The 16071-nt window shown below is 51.9% G+C and overlaps 1 long non-coding RNA gene across 1 annotated transcript in view; it reads right to left on the reverse strand.

The window, feature by feature from the left end:
• The window catches only part of LOC146868526 (uncharacterized), a 189702-nt gene extending 184944 nt beyond the window's left edge, over positions 1-4758 (reverse strand). The window contains exons 1-2 of the long non-coding RNA XR_014966272.1: positions 4645-4758; positions 3505-3797 (exon numbers count right to left, since the gene is read on the reverse strand). This is a non-coding gene — a long non-coding RNA (uncharacterized LOC146868526). The remainder of the gene's footprint in view (positions 1-3504; positions 3798-4644) is intronic.
• Positions 4759-16071: the final 11313 nt, after the last annotated feature.

Genomic DNA, 16071 nt, shown 5'->3' on the forward strand with positions numbered 1-16071 from the left:
GCTGGCCTGGAAGTCCCGATGAGGGCTCATTTGCCTACCGGATGCCAGCCAGGGCTCCAGGAGGTTGGGCACGTTCACGACTAGGGTCCCCTGAGCCTCGCGGTGCGCACAGGTTACAAGAAAGGGGGGTAGCCTTCATTCGGATTACCAGGGGCAGGGTATGCCGGGACGCCCCTCCCTGGGATGGCCGTTCTCAGGTGGGGACCGGATGGGCTATGCCCGGGCTACACCTCCCTATGCGTCCGGGGTTCCCTCCTGCTGTCCGCGGCATGGCAAAGTGCCCGGGACGGGCTCCACGGGTCCCGGGCAGTCCTCCCCCTGGCGCCCGGTCCCAAGAGCTCCGGTGGTCCTCCCCGTGCCTGAGGCCCAGCCAGGGTCCCCGAGCCCCCCGGGAAGCAGAGCCCCCGAGCCCTGCATGGGTGGGCAGGCGGGAGCCCTACCGCTATGGCTTGGCTCGGGCGGGCAGATGGGAGTCCTTATAGGTGCCAGCCATCTGGTCGCACCTTTCCCCTCGGCCATCTGGTCGCACGCAATGCTTTCCAATGGGGCGACCAGATGACCAGGCTGGCCTGGAAGTCCCGCTGAGGAGTCCATTTGCCTCCTGGATCCCAGCCTGGGCTCCAGGAGGCCGGGCGCATTCGACCCTAGGGTCCCGTCCGTCACTCGGAGCGTGGGGGTTACCAGAAAGGGAGTAGCCTCCTCCGGATTACTAGTGACAGGGTACTCTGGGACGCCTCTCGGCCTAGCGGTCCTCAGCCGGCAGCTGGACGGGCCAGGGGCTGTCCCGGGGCCTGCCACGTGGCAGGCTGCCCCAGATGAGATCCGGGGGGCCTCCACCTGCTGGGCTGGGTCCAGGGGCCCCTGGGAGGGTGGCCTTCCCACCCCAGGCTCCGTCCTCAGTCCTGTCGCATGGCAGGGTGCCTGAACGAGTTCCCGCGTGCTCCGTCCTTGGTCCTGCCATGTGGCAGGGTTCAGTGGACAGGGTTCAGCGGGCCCGGCGAGGCTTCCCCTGCGCCTCCAGGCCTGGGAGCCCCAGCTGGGTCCAGGGGCCCCGCTGGGCCCCGGGTCGGGGGCTTCGGCCCTGGGCCCCATCCCCGGCCTGCGGCACTGCCAAAGGCCCGGGACAGGGTTCCGTTGTGCCCGGGGAGCCTCCCCTTGCTTGGCTGGGTTCAGGAGCTCAAGGGCCCTGGGAGAGGGTGGCCTCTCCACACCGGGCTCCGTCCTGGATCCTGCCACGTGGCAAGATGCCCGAGAAAGGGTCCGGAGGGCCAGGGGAGGCTTCCCCTGTGCCTCTGGGCCTGGGAGCCACGGCTGGGTCCAGGGGCCCCGCCGGGCCCCGGGTCGAGGGCACCGGCCCTAGGCCCCATTCCCCGGCCTGCGGCACTGCCAAAAGCCCGGGATGGGGTTCCGTTGTGGCCGGGGAGCCTCCTCTTGCTTGGCTGGGTCCAGGAGCTCTGGCTGGACCACTGAGGGCCCCGGGGAGGGCGGCCTCCCCACCCCGTGGTCTGTCCTGGGTCCTGCCGCATGGCAGGGGGCCCGGGACGGGGTCCAGCGGGCCCGGTGTGGCTTCCCCTGTGCCTCCGGGCCTTGGAGCCCCGGCTGGGTCCAGGGGCCCCGCCAGGCCCCGGGTCGGGTGCTCCGGCCCTGGGCCCCGTCCTCCAGCCTGCCGCTCTGCCAAGGGCCTGGGATGGGTCTGTTGGTCCCGTGCAGGCCTCCCCTGCTTGTCAAGGTGTCCGTGTGCCCCGGGTCGGAGGGCCCGTTGGGTCCCCCACGCAGCCTCCATGGCTGGGGCCCAGCTGGGGCCCTGGGCCTCCGGTCCCCCATGCCCCGGCGCCTGCTCACTCTTTTGTTGGGGCACAGAGCGACCAGATGGCTTCCCTTTCGAGCCCGGCCATCTGGTCGCGCCTTTCCCCTCGGTCATCTGGTCGCACCTGTCCCCTCGGGCATCTGGTCGCGCCTATCCCTTCGGCCATCTGGTCGCGTCTCTCCCCTCGGCCATCTTTCCAATGGAGTGACCAGATGGCCGGGTGTGCCTGGAAGTCTCGAAGGCGGTCCATTTGCCTCCCGATCCCAGCGAGGGCTCCAGGAGGTCGCGTACATTCGCGCCTTGGGTCCCCACTGTCACCTCGTGTGCACGGATTACAAGAAAGGGGGGTAATTCTCCTCCGGATTACTAGGGAGAGGGTCAGTCAGACCTCCATGAGGTCCGGCGATTCCGAAACAGGGGAAGACAGAACCCGGGCCTGCCTGGCGGGGCCCCTAGGGGCCCAGGTACGCACCTGCCTCTCAGCCCCTTCCCGATGGTCCTTTCTCTCCGAGTTTGCTGGGTCATTAACGGTGAAACGTACCATGCGACAAGCAATACGGCATTATGTCCATGTTTAATATCGGTAAGCGCGTGCGTTAGATTATGAAGGCGAAATGCAGCATGAAAGAGGACGGTATGGGATCGTTACAAAAAAGGGTGAACTGCTCGGGCTTTCTTAATGGGAAGAACACACACACAACCTATCCATGCCAAATTTCATGAGGCAACTGATGGTCGTTACAGCGGGCCCATGAAAACTATTCATTTACCGCTGCATATTCAACAGCTATCTACCTTAGCGTCTAACTTCGGACAAGAGTTCCGTACTTGATAAGATCTTGAACAGTTATAAATGTATCACAGTATCCAGGCTAAACTCTAAAGTCACAGCTGTTCCTACACTCTCAAAACTTCTAACAGTTTTCATGTTTACCAGCGCTAGCATCCAAGGAAAACAATTAGCATATGAACACATTCTTCAACAAATTGCGATTCTGAAAGTCATCGCGCACCACTATTCATTTATGGAAATCACGGGTGCCCGGAACCTCTCTACCTTGTTAGCATTTGCGTTTGCGTTGCACAACGACCCCCGGTATGTAAAACCTTATTAGCCCCAATGGAGCCCGCATCTAACCCCTTAAATCAGGGTGTGCCCCACAACACTCGCTGTTGGAGAAAACAGTGAACCCACTTCCGCCCGAAATAACATTGCGTGCATGCGCACATCCTACAATTGAGTCGCAGACCACTGTCCTCTACAGCGATGGTGCCACTCCCTGCGCCATAGGCGTACACGACAAAACCTGATATTTAATCTTTGTTAGCATCATTGTTGCCAGAATCTCCCCGCTCAAGTCCGTGTGTGCACCCAAAACTCGTTGTTGTACTCGGTGCACCCACTAATGACCAAATCACAAAATTGACTGCTGGCCATCCTCGCTTATTCTTCACAAATAACCAAGGCAGACGTGGAGATGTTTAGCTAGAGGAAGACAGAACTATCCTCGCTGAGTATCCATAGTAGGGCCTATGCTCGCCAACTCAGGCCAGCAACTACTCGCCAAGCAATCTGGAACCAACATGCACCGGTTCCCGCACCGGTTTCCAAATGCGGTCCCCCCCCACGCCTATCAGGTTACCCCTGACCATGCTTGCGGAACGCTGCCAGTGGCTTTAGCTGTTGTCGCACTCACCGATCAACCTTGACAAAAACGGGAAACCCTGCCCCCGCATGGAGCCGCCGCCGGGCACTTCACTCAAGCTGGGCGAGTAGCACTCAAACCCATGCGGCCCTCGGGCGGGGTGGCACCCCCAACAGATTCTCGCCGCAGTGAACGCCGCAACTCTGCTCCCGCCAATACAAACAGCTGACTCCGAGACTGCAGTTGTTTGTTGGCAGCACCCCTCCTTGCGCCATGCCGCCGATCGCGCTCCGGTCCTGCCAATTCAGCTGCCGATTGTCCTCCTGCACCACGCCGCCACAGACCTGCAGGGGAAAAAAAAAGAAAACAAGTTACGGGCCGCAGATGGCCTGGGTGTGTTCCTGGTGGGGGCGCGAGGAACAAGAGACTGTTCCTGCACCCACCGCCCCCTTTTAAGAGGGGGCAGTGGAACCACCAGGCAGGAGGCTGGTCTAAACAGGTCTCACCCAAACGTCCGGCGTTCATGTGAACCGGAAGCACTTAAAGTGCTTCCGGTTCACTGCCGGGGTCTGGCGCGACCGCCATAATGGCAGCGCGCGCTAGATAGCTCGTTGCCTTGCCCAATAGCTGGGTCCAAACTGAGGTGGCATGGTGTTCAAAATAATTATGGATTAGAATGCGGCCTGAGTAATTACCAGTGGCTGAGATTAATTCAATCATTCCATCCTTCACTTTTTTGTATACTTTGCTGTACCATACTCAGCACTCTAAAGTAGCCAATCGGCTAAATGTAGCGCTTTACTGTACTTCTAACTTTGGGATGCCATCATTCCCTCTGCCCCGTATATTACTTTCGGTTCGACATGCTCAGCGAGGTCATGCATAAATACAACTGTGAGAGATGGCTGCACTTCTTGCTGCCCAGAGCTGGCTGCACACGATGGGCTCTTGGGTCACAGATAGCTGCAAACTCTTCATTATCAGCAAGTCAAATAGGGCGATGAAAAGCCGAGCTTCGTAGAAAAAGAGTCAAGCAGAAAGAAGTCCTCTGCATATGTTGGTAATTCCCGGCAAACACAGGGGAAGGACACAGAGGATGTGTGACCCTGGACTAACAGTGCATGAGAGGCCCTCAGAGGGAAGCGTTGCACAATCACACTTGCATACATTTTGCAGTGATCAACAACTTACAGACTAGACCGAGGGTGTTGCGCAAGAGGAGGGGTTTAATATCCAGAGAAGGAATGGCGACCAGATGCTGTCCAGGTTATGAAACTCGTCTCTTGTATAACTTCGCCACCCCCCTCGTCTGCCCTCTCGCCCAGTGCCGCCTGGGAGGGGGGTTGGAAGCTGTGTCCCGCAGCCAGGGTCCCAGATCGAGCTTTCCAGAGAACCTGCCGGGCCCCATCGATGTGCGAAGCCAGCAGTTCCCACACGCCTCGTGCACTCTTTCATGTTTTTGTTTCTAGCCCCAATGATCTGCGCGAGGCAGGTGGCTATGGACGGGTTAGGGCAACAGGCCAGCTGGCAGAGCGAGTGCCTGCTACCATTTACTAAATGCCCACCCTCTGACCTAAATTAATCTATGCCCAATTCAGCAGGGTTATAAACTCGAGTACTGTCCTTAATTTAACACAGTGTTTTGTCTTAAGTCCATTTATGTAGACCTGTTGGTGTATCATTATCTATGGAGCAATTTGGTATGCAAGGCATTTGCTTCAAAAAATGATGTCTGGGCTTTTTGTCTGCACGATGTGAACAAACATTTCGAGATTTAGTCTGATTTTACAAAAGTCAGTATTTTCTTAAAGTGCCGAAGAGTAGGCTGTCCGTGCTGCCAAGCTCACTACTATGGATGATGCTGTCAGTGAGTCGTGCATTTTAATCACGAGAACTTTGCTTTATGGGAAATGCAGTTTTACTTGTTTCCATTACAGATATAAGCCTTAATGTCCTTCCATGGGAAATGCTAGTGTAGGGCCTATAAAGTGAAGTACTCCAAATACTTGTATAGCAATAACAGTTTAGAGCAGTGGCTCTTAACCTGTTGCCTTCTGTGGACCCTCCACTGAATCAGTACTGGAATCCAGAGATCCCCTCTGAATCAGTACTGGAATCCATGGATCCTCACTGAATCAGTACTGGAATCCAGAGATCCCCTCTGAATCAGTACTGGAATCCATGGATCCTCACTGAATCAGTACTGGAATCCGGGGATCCCCACTGAATCAGTACTGGAATCCGGGGACCCTCCACTGATTCAGTACTGGAATCCAGAGATCCCCTCTGAATCAGTACTGGAATCCATGGATCCTCACCGAATCAGTACTGTAATCCATGGATCCCCTCTGAATCAGTACTGGAATCCGGGGACCCTCAGCAGAATCAGTACTGGAATCCAGAGATCCCCTCTGAATCAGTACTGTAATCCATGGATCCTCACTGAATCAGTACTGGAATCCGGGGATCCCCACTGAATCGTACTGGAATCCAGGGACCACTGGCGTAAGCCATTTCTATGATTTGAAGCTCCAAACAATACACAAAAATACAAAAGCAAGTATCAACCAAACGAATGCTCAAATATTGTAATCATTTGTGTTAATCACAATCAAATATAGAAAACATCCAAAACATTTAAATGTTGCTTCTCTATTTGTACATCATTTATTAATGTTAATTTATTAATGTTAATATTATTTAATTTTGTAAAAGAATCGCCCTGGGGTCCTCGGCCCACAGGTTAAGAACCACTGGTTTAGAGTGATGCTGTTGCATTCCATAGTGTTTCTAGTTCCATTTACTCTAAACAGAGTTCAAAGCAACTTTTTTTCAATTGTGTGGGAGTAAATCACAGTAGAGATTAATGTTTCCCTGTGCACATGGGACCTGCAATAGGTTGCGAACTTTACAGCTGACTTCCATGGGAGCGGTGTACCCTGGTGGCACTTTCATCTCACCAGCAGTGGTGGCTGCCAGGAGGAAAAAGTGGTTGGGCAATGTGGGGTACAATAATAAAAAAAATTGAAATTAAAACGTACCTGCTGCCTCGCCGCCTGCCGCCTCAGTGCTCTTCTCCTGATCACAGGCTCCCGGACCCTTGTGCCAATCCAGATGCTGCTCTCATGCTGGTAACTATTACCCAAAATGAGAGCAGCACTGGGATTGGGCAAAGCGGGCTGATTTTACGCTCCCAGAGTGTAACGGTGACCAGTCCTCAGGATCGGATTGATGAATGAGGGGTCCACCTCTTGATCTAACCAAGCCTACAAGCCGTGATGGCACAGGTCAGCGGAAGGATCAAGTGGGGGAAGGAAAGAAAGGGAACAGCAGGGAGGGAGATCTGAAATGAGAAAAAGCAGGACATATAACGGTAAACATTACCTCCAGAAACACATATTAGACAAACGCCCGTACTCTAGGCCAAGCCTGGTTCAAAACCCCCTATACCTGTAAAGGAAAAGAATCATCCATTCATGATGGCGATAGTAAACTAAAGTTGAGGGGTGGCTCCCTTGAGGGCGACTTTGTGTTGGGTATGTCTGCAGTAACGAGAGAAACAATAATCAAGCACGCAAGCACAATCCCACTCTCTTATACTCAGACACTGAATTCTGGCCCAGCACCTACCCTTCTCGAGACTCCACCGTTCATCACAGGGGTAGAGCTTAGCCCTCTACCACTCGTACCAACCCCTGTTAAAGAGTCGGAGACAAGACCATTAGACTTTACTGTAATTCTGTTACTTCACATTCACAGCAAGCCACCTGCATTCAATCGCTTAGCTCTTCCCCTCGAGTGCTACTGTGCCTTGTAGCTTAACCGTCTGTACTCCAGACAACCTTGGCAATTTTTGGCCCCATACAATGAGTTGTACACGGTCTAATGTTATTCTGTCGTGACTGAAAGAACTCCGTGTAGCTGATAGGCCTATAGAACAATTACTGTCAATGCACCCCCGCCGGCCGACAATGCAGGCCGATCATATCCAGAGCGCCAAATAACAAGGAACCACAGGGACCGCCTCACACCCCCGCCGGCCGAAAATGTAGGCCGATCAGATCCAATGTGCTTTGAGTGTAAAACCAAGAAGAACGCCAGCCTCCGCACGAGCAGCCGCTCACCAACGGAGGTTGGCAATAAGACAAGAACGAGTAGTGGTGCAAGCACCCTTACCGGACCAGGAGTATGTGGACTTTGACCTGCATCGGACGCAAGCACTTCTGAGCAGAGAATTTCCGACAGCGTTCGGGAGCCGACTTCCTGCTTTATGCGTCTTCTCGCGACGTCACACGTGACGTGCTAGGCCTTCTGGGATGTGTTGTTCCTGGCTACGCGGCGAATGGTCGGCACCGTTTCTTCGTGTGCGCTCGCCAACGAAACCATGACACAGAGGGACTGGGAGCCTGGGCCTGCTGTTCTCCATGCAATAGTCTGGAGACATCTAAGTGTGCATCACAGTTTGGCCATCCTCAGACAGCCGGCCACACAGTCATGCGCATTTTCAGTGCACACCACTGCAAGTGTCCTCCATGCTTGCCTGTTAGAGGATGGCCCCACACCCAAGACTCAGCTCGACTTCAGCTCTGGTCATGAAAAATAGAATGATAAAAAAAACTGCTCTATTATCATTTTATTTTGCATTTTTTAACAGCTGGCTGAGGCAGTGGGGCGAGACTCATCTGCCATGATGGCGGAGCTGCCGCTGCTCACCAGAACCGTCATTGCAGGGACCTGATGTGCCTCTTCTCGATATTTTTTCTTATTACCAACTGCAGGACCCGTCCGGGCAATTCACAACTCCTTTCCAGAAGCTCCACCTACATTCCAATTACGGGAGGCGACTCTTACAAACCTCTCCCACGCAGGCTACTCACAAGGCTTCACGCTGGGATGCTGCAGGAGACTGTGCCAGTGTGTGTCCCTGCCAGCCGGCTGGTGTGAGATGCAGATTTAGTGACCCCCTCACTGACGACCAATGGAAGTGCTGTTGCACTCAATCCTGCGTGCTCTCTGCCAGTTATGGATTGCGCTTAGTACGTTTAAAATATCTACACAGACTATACCGCACCCCGGAAAAGATGTGCAGAATGTGTTTGATTGACAATGCGAGCTGGGTGCACTGCTTGGTGCCTCACACTGACTTCTTACACCTTGTGGGGGACTGCCCTGGAGTGCAGCACTTCTGGAGCACTGTCTTTGGGGCCTAAAGGGAATAACCGGGCACTTACCTGAATGCTCCCTGCGGGTCACGCTCTTCGGTTATGGGAAAAACATTCCCCCAGATGTGTGCAAATTGATGGCTCTTCTCCTTTTTTTTAGCAAAGCAACAAGTGGGGATACATTGGGATTGGTGCTCGGTGCCATGGAAAGCTGGATGGCTTAGGAATGCGACTTACTGCCAAGAACAACTGAATGCCCACTGGGAGTTGATGCCGGTGAAATCCCACCCCAGGGGTATCTGGTCCCCCTTGAAGTTATATCTCAACTCCCGGACAGGAGTGGAAGAGACTTTGACTGTTACTGGGGGTGACCTCCTGACGACCCCCCCCCCTGTCACTGGGATTTTTACTCTTTAGCAGTTCTAGTACGGCTGAAGTGCGATGCGTCTGCCGTCATGCACTAGAGCACAAACCGTGAAGCTCTCCTTTTAAAGGCTTAATATTTTATCCCTTTGCTGAGTGGTCCTCCTCCAGTTGTTTGTCAGAGTCATGCAGCCATTTTACCACACCTGTCTTAACAATGTGGTCAGAACCACAAATGCATCTTTACAACACATTCATTTATCACCAAAGTTGTTAAAATTACTTGCCTTAGAGAAAACATAATTTACTATTCCACCTCCAGTCTGTGCAACAGTAGGGAAAATGTTGGACTTAAAAGTCCAACATCAGTAATACAAAGCTTTCCTTAAGGAAAGTCATTGTAACGACTTGTGTGGTAAAGGAATGCGTTGTAAAGAAACATTTGTGTCAATAAATGGGTTTTTGCGCCATATTTCCCTTTCCGTACCTTTGACGCTGCTTGTCCCCCATGGCCTGATGCTTTCCAGCGCCGTTTTTCCACTTTCCAGCTGTCAAGCCCTCCCAAAACACTACTTAATAGCAGCTGCTGCAGTGTGAGAGAGCAATCTTACTGACCTTCACAGTAAATTGCTTCTCTTGCCGCACAGCTCCTCCTGGTAGTTGTTGCCCCCTGACCATTTCAGGTCCTAAGTTGGAGGCCCTCCTTCACCTGCAGGCACCCACCTGTGCCTCACCCTCAGTGGTCCAGTGGGGAGCATCTCTGCTCTGCTGCTGCTCCATGCCCTCTGTTTTTCTGCTTATTGCCTTTTTGCTCCTCTGCTCTTTCTTCACCTTCCGTTACATCTATTATTGCATCTTTTCACTCTTTTTAATTTCTCCTATTTTGTGCTCCTCATTTCCCTTTCCGTGCCCTTGCCACTGCTCGTCCCCCATGGCCCCGTCCCCTCCAGCACCGTTTTCCCCCTTCCCCCTCCCAGCTGTCCAGCCCTCCCCATACACTACTTAATGGCAGCCTGCACGGTGAAGGGGCGATCCTACTGACATTCTCAGTTAATTGCTTCCCTCCCCGCATTGCTCCGCCTGGTAGCAGATTCCCCCTGATCGTTTCTGGTCTTAAGTTTGAGGCCTTCCACCACCCGCAGACACCCACCTGCACCTCATCCCTGGTGGTCCAGTGGGGAGCATCTCTGCTCTGCTGCTGCTCTCTGCCCTCTGTTATTCTATTTTCTGCCTTTTAGCTCCACTGCTCTTTTTTCACCTTCCGTTTCATCTAATATTGCTTCTTTTCACTCTCTTTAATTTCTGTATTTTTTGTGCCTTGTTTCCCTTTCCGTGCCCTTGCTGCTGCTCGTCTCCCATGGCCCTGCCCCCCTCCAGCGACATTTTCCCACTTCCCACCTCCCAGCTGTCCAGCTCTCCCCAAACAGTAGTTAATGGCGGCCGCTGTGTGGTGATGAAGCAAACTTACTGACCTTGTCAGGAAATTGCTTCCCTCACCGCAGAGCTCCACCTGGCAGCTATTGCCCCCTGACCCTTTACGGTCCTAAGTTTGAGCCCCTCCTCCACCCGCAGGCACCCGCCTGCGACTCATTCCTGGTGGTCCAGTAGGGCGCATCTCTGCTCTCTGCCCTCTGTTTTTCTGCTCTCTGCCTTTTGCTCCTCTGCTCTTTATTCACCTTCCTTTTTATCTATTATTGCTTCTTTTCACTCTCTCTAATTTCGCCTCTTGTTTGTGCCTTTTTCCCCTTTCTATGCCCTTGAAGCTGCTCGTCCCCTGCGGCCCATGCTCTCCTCCAGCACAGTTTTCCCGCTTTATGCCTCCCAGCTGCCCAACCCTCCCCTAACACTACTTTATGGCGGCTGCTGCGTGGCTGCGTAGCAGGCGTGCCAAAGGCAAGTCCGTCTGTGCCTGGACAGTGCCTAGCAACATGGACCATGGTTCACGGAGCATCTACCGCTACAACTCCAGCACCCTGCATGCACTCGACCCCATTGGTCCACCTCCTGCCACCTTGCATCACCGAAGAACACCCAAGGTTGGTTCACTTGCTGCACAGCACCTTCTCCTCCCTCCTCCCTCCTCCCTCCTCCCTCCTCCCTCCTCCCTCCTCCCTCCTCACACCAAACCCAATGACCCCACAACCATCAAGAACCGGATCTGACCACCTCAGATGCATCCTACTCAACACCCGCTCCCTCAAGAGACAGCATGGAGATCTGGGACCTGCTCGACTACATCTCCCCGATGTAGCCATCTTTATGGAAACCTGGATGAGCCCCATCTCAGCCTCGGACATCGCAACCACCATCCCGACGGTATGAAAATCATCCACAAAGGCCATTGTCAACTGACCGAGAGGAGGGGATGTATGACGTTACAACGCACACTTTTACAACGCATGCACTTACAACGCATTTTTTACAACGCATAATCCATTACAACGCATGACATTACAACGCAGGACACTACAACGCATTTTAAAAAAATACCTTTACAACGCATTACCATTACAACGCATACTACCTTTACAACGCATACCATTACAACGCATAATATTAAATTACATTTAAGGTAAGTATTAGATAGTATAGGGGTAAAAATTACTAATCTAACTCCAGGGGGTGCAACAGTAGGTTAAGTGTTGGATAGTATAGGGGTAAAAATTACTATTCTAACTCCAGGGGGTGCATCAGTAGGGTAAGTGTTGGATAGTATAGGGGTAAAAATTACTATTCTAACTCCAGGGGGTGCAACAGTAGGGTAAGTGTTGGATAGTGTAGGGGTAAAAATTACTATTCTAACTCCAGGGGGTGCAACAGTAGGGTAAGTGTTGGATAGTATAGGGGTAAAAATTACTATTCTAACTCCAGGGGGTGCAACAGTAGGGTAAGTGTTGGATAGTGTAGGGGTAAAAATTACTATTCTAACTCCAGGGGGTGCAACAGTAGGGTAAGTGTTGGATAGTATAGGGGTAAAAATTACTATTCTAACTCCAGGGGGTGCATCAGTAGGGTAAGTGTTGGATAGTATAGGGGTAAAAATTACTATTCTAACTCCAGGGGGTGCATCAGTAGGGTAAGTGTTGGATAGTATAGGGGTAAAAATTACTATTCTAACTCCAGGGGGTGCATCAGTAGGGTAAGTGTTGGATAGTGTAGGGGTAAAAATTACTATTCTAACTCCAGGGGGTGCATCAGTAGGGTAAGTGTTGGATAGTATAGGGGTAAAAATTACTATTCTAACTCCAGGGGGTGCATCAGTAGGGTAAGTGTTGGATAGTATAGGGGTAAAAATTACTATTCTAACTCCAGGGGGTGCATCAGTAGGGTAAGTGTTGGATAGTATAGGGGTAAAAATTACTATTCTAACTCCAGGGGGTGCAACAGTAGGGTAAGTGTTGGATAGTGTAGTGTAATATTATGCGTTGTAATGGTATGCGTTGTAATGGTAGTATGCGTTGTAATGGAATGCGTTGTAAAGGTAGTTTTTAAAAATGCGTTGTAATGGTATGCGTTGTAATGTCATGCGTTGTAATGGATTATGCATTGTAAAAAATGCGTTGTAAAGGTAGTGCGTTGTAACAGTTGCGTTGTAAAGGTTGTTCCCCAGAGGAGGCATCACCATCATACACAAAAACATACTCTGCTTCACAACCAGCTCCGATGACTGCATGGAGCACCTCCACTTCCAGATCCAGACCAACCCAAATGCCACCTTCTGCTGCACCCTCGTCTACAGACCTCCCAGACCTTCTCCCCCTTCAGCAAAGCCATAGCCGACTTCATCGCTCACCACTCTCTCACCTCTATGGACTACATCTTCCTCTGCAACCTCAATTTCCACCTCGACAAACACAACACCTCATTCCTACTGGAGAGCCTCGCCACCATCGGACTTAAATAACTGGTCTCAACTCCAACCCACTCAGCAGGACACATGCTCGACCCCATCTTTTCCACAAGCAACAATATCTCCATCAGCCACAGCTCCAAGCCACACTGGACTGACCACCACTGCATTTACTTCTCCCTCACCAAACCCACCATATGCCACCATGCCCACCCCGATTCTTGCAGAAGCTGGAACAAGGTTACCGAAGATCAGCTCACCCCCTCCCTCAGCAAAACCCCACCATCAACATCTACAGATGTCAAAACCTCAGCCTCCAACCTCCATTGCTTGATCTCCGGCTGCGCCAATATACTGATTCCCCTCAGGAAACCCTCCGGCAAGAAGCCCTCCAAGAAAGCCAGCTAGTTCTCCCCCACCCTTCAAGAGTCCAGGCACACCGCCAGACAGCTCGAGAAAAGATAGAGGAACAGCAAGATTATGAGAGACCACGGAGCCTTCAAACCCGCATTCACTGCATACCACCACCTCATCAGAACAACAAAGAAAGCAGCAATACAAGAACTCATCAACACCAACGCACACAACTGCAACAAACTCTTCGCTGTAGTCAAAGAATTCGCCAAACGCAGCCAGAAGACAGAAGACATTCCCCCTCTTGAGACCTCTGCGACAACCTCACCTACTTCCACCGCAAGATCAAAGAGCTTGCAACCCAAGACCCACCCACCACAGCCGCAACCACCGCACCCAATGGCTCCAGACCCCAGCAGACCTTGCCCACATGGAACACCATTACCTCTGACGACACCCTCAGGATCATGAAGAGCATCCACTCCGGAGCCCCCTCTGATCCCTGCCCTTACCACATATTCAACAGAGCTGGCACCTCCATCGCACCCAAACTCTGCTGCACCATTAACTGCTCCATCGAGTCTGCCCTCTTCCTGGAAGACTGGAAGCACTCAGAGATCAGTCCCCTGCTGAAGAAACCATCTGCCTACCCGACGAACCTCAAGAACTACAAACCCATCTCTCTGCTTCTCAGCCAAAGTTATCAAGAAACCCATCAAGGCTCTGAGTTCATCTAAACGAACTTCATCCTGGACCTTTCCCAATCGGGCTTCAGAAATAACCACAGCACCGAGACCGCTGTCCTTGCCGCTACAGATGACATCCTCACCCTCCTCGACTGAGGAGAAACTGCTACCCTCATCCTCCTGAACCTCTCAGCTGCCTTCAACCTCATCTCCCAACACACCCTATGCGCAAGACTCCACAACGCCGGCATCCACTACAAAGCCCTAGAATGGATCTGCTTTTTCCTCACGAGCCGAACACAGAGTGAGACTTCCACCATTCAACTCAGAACCCACAGAGATCAGCTGTGGAGTGCCTCAGGGATTTTCCCTGAGCCCCACCCTCTTCAACATCTACATGGCCCGCTTGCATCAATCATCAGAAGCCACGGACTCAACATTGTCTCCTATGCCAATGACACACAGCTGATTCTCTCCCTCACAGACGAATCCACAGCTGCCAAGAGCAACTTCCACAATGGGATGAAGGACAGCTGCTTCAAGCTTAACTCAGACAAGACCAAAGTCCTCATCCTTGGCTCCACCCCTCCTCCTGGGATGACACCTGGTAGCCAGCAGTGCTTGGAGCCCCCCCCCCACACCCAGGGACCATGCATGAAACCTAGGCATCATCCTGGACTCCCCGCTCTCAATGAACCACCAAATCAATGCCGTTTTGTCATCCTGCTTCCACACACTCTGCCTACTTTGTAAGATCTTCAAGTGGATCCCCACTGAGTCCAGGTAATACGGTCACCCATGCGCTCGTCAGCAGCAAACTCGACTACAGCAACATACTCTACGCTGGCACCACTCAGCAACTCCTAAAGAAACTGCAGAACATCCAGACCGCCTCCGCCAGACTCATCCTGAACATCCCAAGCCACAGCCATATCACCAGCCACCTGAAAGATCTTCACTGGCTACCTATCAACAAAAGAATTACCTTCAAGCTCCTAACGCATGCCTACAAAGCCCTCCACAACACAGAACCTGCATACCTCGACCATTGCCTCTCCTTCTACACTCCCACCAGACATCTCTGCTCCGCCCAACTGGCGCTGGCCACCATCCCATTGATCTGCAAGACCAAGGCTGGAGGAGATCCTTCTCCCACCTCGCTGTGAAGTTCTGGAACTCCCTGCCTCTGCATCTAAGGCAATCACCATCGCTGCCTCAATTCTCAAAAGACCTATAGACCTGGCTCTTTGACTGAACCGCAGGCCCACTCCTCACTCAGCGCCTTGGAACCATTTCTGGTGAGTAGTCGTGCTTTATAAGAAACCTGATTGATTGATTTGTGGTTCAGACAGCATTGTTAAAGCACAGCATGGTGCAAGCCGTGATGCAAAGGCTGCCCCCCTCCTTTGTTTCCCACTTCCCCCACATTTAGGAATGTAAGCGACAGTGCAGTAAATGCAGATATAATGTGGTGAATATGTGTTATTGCTTGTCAGTCAGTTGAATAGGAGTTCAAAAGATAATGGGTGGGGCCAGGAGCAGCATGCACATCATTTACCCAGAAGATGCCTTCAAGGAGGAACTTCCTGGGGTAGCTCTTAATTTAGTGCCCTGCTTTGGGTCTTTCCAGGTTTTGTTCTGAGGGATTCCTGGTTCCAAACCTGACCATAAACTAGGTTTGGTGAACCAAACTCCAGTCCCAATTTTAGGAGCTGAAAAATGAGTGCTGAAACTTTTTGTATTTAGTGTGCATAGGTGACTATCAGAATTCCATGTATTGGCAGCATTGAAGTAATTGAGCCCCTTTGACCCCCACCCCAATATTGTGGCAGAATACACTTAGGGCCTGATTACGAGTGGGTGGGCTAATTCTAACCTATACGTAAACTCTTCTTTACCCATGAGCCAGAATAATGAGTTTGAAAGTATTCAATTCAGCCAAGATTATTGGGTGTGTTAAATAACTCAACCTTCTTTAAATTTCGGTAGGTCAAACCTGACAAATGTAACTAGGGGAAAGCATACAGTATTTACTGTATCATGTGGATCTCGGTGCGTTAAACATCAAAATCTGCATGTTATACCCACAAACTTGTAATAAGTGTTATTTATCGCACATGCTGCACCAATTGAAGCTGCGTCCCGACATTCTTTACTTCTCTTTCTCCTTTTGGGATTTCTTTTATTATGACTAGCTTTCCAT

This window comes from Triturus cristatus, chromosome 1_2 (assembly GCF_964204655.1).
Source record: "Triturus cristatus chromosome 1_2, aTriCri1.1, whole genome shotgun sequence".
Classification (NCBI taxonomy): Eukaryota; Metazoa; Chordata; class Amphibia; order Caudata; family Salamandridae; genus Triturus; species Triturus cristatus.